Below are 3,802 nucleotides of genomic sequence, written 5' to 3' on the forward strand. Positions count from 1 at the left end.
AGGACAATCTGAGCTGACCTTTTACAATGGGAAATGGTATTACAGTGATATTGTAAACAACACAAATATGGAAAAAATGTGGTATAATATATAATTATTGAAGACCTCTTTTTTGGGTAAGATTTTCAGAAAACTCAGGGATAGAGTTTATATCACAGAATGGTCCATACCATCCAAAATATCTTTTGATTGGACAATAAAATAATATTTGTTGGAAGCTAAAAACTGAGTTAAAGTACAGGCCATTGGGAGTGGTAAAGCTTTAATTTCTCCAACCTTCTTATTAACTTATTAACTTATTATTAGGGTTCTCATAACACAGGAAGAGGTGGTAAGTTTCTACAGGAGAACACTGGGTCTCAAAACGCATTTCACTTTCAGCTCAGGCTTCTGGTGAGGAAGTGTGTCTGAGATTTTAATCTACTAATTCAGGTATTAGTGGTGGTGGTTCTGAGAGTGGTGGCAGGTGCTCAAAGGACTCAGGAACCTGGGCTGCATTTTGTGCCAATGAGGTTGTTTCTTTTGAGTTTAAAATAGCTTTCAAAGGTACTCCAGGGTGGATATTGGACTTTCTGTATTGCCGTTGGATAGGCCTTCTTTTGTCAAATCAATTGTAGAATCGAGTTTCCTCTGTACAGCCATAACTTTAGCAATGGGAGAATTGATGGAATTTCCTGATGTAATTTTTCTGATATCTGTTGGATTTGATTTAACTGGAGTTGTCAAATTAGGACTTTTCACTGAAATCAACATAAGATCATCATTGTTACTTTCAGAAACACTCATTTTGATCTGGTGACAAAGTAATTTTTTACTTCCTTTTTCTGAAGGGTTAGAAGGCTCATAATTTTCAGAAGACTTTCTTTAAACTGGACTATTAACTGACTCCAGATTCTGTTTGTTTGTTTTGTTTTTTTTTTTTTCTGAGACAGAGTCTCACTCTGTCACCCAGGCTGGAGTACAGAGGCGTGATCTCAGCTCACTGCAACCTCCGCCTCCCAGGATCAAGTGATTCCCCCACCTCAGCCTCCCGAGTAGCTGGAATTACAGGCACCGGCCACCATGCCCAGCTAATTTTCGTATTTTTAGTAGGGACAGGGTTTGACCATATTGTCCACGCTGGTCTCGAACTCCTGACCTCAAGAGATCCTCCTGCCTTGGCCTCCCAAAGTGCTGGGATTACAGGCATGAGCCACCATGCTGGGCCCTGACTCCAGATTCTTATCCAAATTCATAGTCTGAATTTGCAACCTTACAGGCTCCATTACTGGATAACATGTTTGGTTCCAAACAATTCCTTTGAGAGAATAATACTGTTTTAATATGTCTTTGGAGTTTTGCTATTTTTGTGAAGCAATTCCTTCTTTTGTGAAGCAATTCACAAAAATTCATCAGCTATTCCTTCATGTTTTGCTATTGCTTCATGGAGCTATTCCTTCACGGAGTTTTGCTATTTTTGTGAAGCAATTCCTCCTTTTGTGAAGCAATTCACAAAAATTCATCAGCTACTCCTTCATGTTTGTTCCTGCACTCTATCTTCCCAGTGCATTCGTTCAATTCTTTCAGTTTGTTATCAAATAGTTCATAATTTTTACTATAGATAATCAAATATCTGACCTGTTCCAGGAATGCCGTTTGCCTTTCCAAACCTACACAAATATTTTCATTAATTTGCTCTGAAGTTTTCAAGCATTTAATCTTTTCTTTGATTTCCGAAAACATCCTCTTCTTTTGATAAAGGCTGTTGTTATCAGTGTCAAGTGATGACTGCCAAGTTGAATCTGCACTTTCACAATTTGAAATGCTGGAAGGACAGGTTCTACTAGATTCTTCAGTTTTCAAAATGTCATCAACACAGTTGGTTACAAGTGACTGAATTCACCAGGTTAGGTGTTTTCTCAACAGGCACAAAACATGAGCCTTCTGAACTTAAAATGTTGTCACTTTAATAAAAGGCAAATGTGATTCTGAATTGGAGTTTGTTTCTAAATGGAAAACCATCTGGTCAGTTTCTTATTATCCACAGTACTGGTTGCTGTAGACTTTGGCATCTGAACACCACCACTCAATAAACTCAGTGGACAGAAACTGGACTTTAGACTACAAGCCCCTTTGTGCTCAAAAAGGGATCCTGTTACATTCGTCTAATATTCAAAATGGTTTGCAGAATGGTTTTTAGAAGTGTTCAGTGAATCTTTTGCCTCTTATATAAAGACTGTGCTTGGGGAATCTGTTGTTTTACTTGGTTTTTGGTACAGACAAACAACCTGTTCCAATTTTGTTTCGGAATGAACGATTTCTTCTACTGGTTTTCTGCAATTCTGAGAGAATACTTTACTTTCTCTGGTATCAAACTTTTATTAGAGTCCAATGAGGAAGCACCATTTTCAGAATGTCTTCATTTGCTAGTTATGACACTAGGACTGAAATTCTGATTATCACTTCGAACATTACTCCCGGCTGCTGCTGTTTTCAGTGCTTCAACATGCCTTGACTTATTCAGAATCTCCACTTTCTTCCGGCAACCTGGGGGCATTGTTTTATTTTTTTATTTTTATTTTTTGCTTTTAATGTCTTCCCTTTACTTCTATCCGGACTTGCCATCTTTCATATCCAGCAATGGATCCAAACCAAGAAGAAATCCCTAATTTACCGATATATACCAGTTCTTAAAACACACAGATCACTTCCAGTAAGGCACTGGTTCATGTATTTCTATTGAAGCAGAAGTCAATCTTAGGATGTAGTCTGTACATGTCTGCAGATAAGATTCATAAGTGCTGAATTCAGTGTAATTAGTCCTTCATTCAGATGCTTCATTTTGGCATTTTCAATTGCTTTCCTGTGATATAACTTATCTTTATCTTGAATGGCCTTCCCCATTAGTTTTGCAAATAGTTATGTCGCAGGTCATTTACTGGCTAGAGCAGTGCCACTCCAACCACCTGATCCCCACCTTTTCTTCTTAATCCCAATAGAGGTATATCAAGGATGTTTGTCTTCTCAAAGGACTAACTTTGGGTTTGTTGATACTTTCCATTGTACTTTTGTTTCATTAATTTCTGCTTACATTTATCATTAATTTGCTTCTACTTTATTTGCTATTAATGTGCTGTTAGTTTTCCAGCTTTTAGAGAAATGTGCCTGAGTCAATGATTTTTTTAGTCTTTCTTCTTTACTGCACACACACACATGCCACGCACACATATTTTGATATTTTTATTATTATTCAGCTTAAATATTCTACTGTCCTGTATGACTTCTTCTTTGACTCATGGGTTATGTTGAAATATATTTCTAAGTTTTTAAATATATGAAAAATTCATAATTATGTCTTTGTTATTGATTTCAGGTTTAATTGTAAAATTTTCAGGGAACATTCTCTGTATGATTTCAGTTCTCTGAAATTTGTTGAGATTTGTTTTATGACCCAGCATAAAGTCAATTAGAATATAAATATTTCATGTATACTTGAAAAGAAAAAAATGCATACTCTTAATTTGTTGCGTGGAGTATTTAAAAAATATTTATGAGGTTGTTTGCTAATTATGCATTTAAATGTCTCTATTATTCTCTTTTTTGCCTGTCGAATATCAAGACCAATGTGTTAAAAAAATCTTCCAATACAAGTGTGGATTTGCTTACTTCTCTTCATGGTTGTGTCAATCTTTATACATTTTGAAGGTGTATTATTAAGTGCATAAACATTTTAAGTTTATTTTTCAGTTGAATATTTTACAATTTTGAAATGTCCCTGTTTATTTCTAGTCATGTTTTTTGCCATGAATTTTGCTTTGTCTGG

The 3,802-nt window shown here is 35.8% G+C and overlaps 1 pseudogene; it reads right to left on the reverse strand.

Annotated features, from left to right (window-relative positions):
- Positions 1-423: 423 nt before the first annotated feature.
- On the reverse strand, positions 424-2,989 carry LOC102126018 (activating transcription factor 7-interacting protein 2-like; annotated as a pseudogene).
- Between the last annotated feature and the right edge of the window lie 813 nt (positions 2,990-3,802).

Source organism: Macaca fascicularis, chromosome 14 (assembly GCF_037993035.2).
Source record: "Macaca fascicularis isolate 582-1 chromosome 14, T2T-MFA8v1.1".
Taxonomy (NCBI): Eukaryota; Metazoa; Chordata; class Mammalia; order Primates; family Cercopithecidae; genus Macaca; species Macaca fascicularis.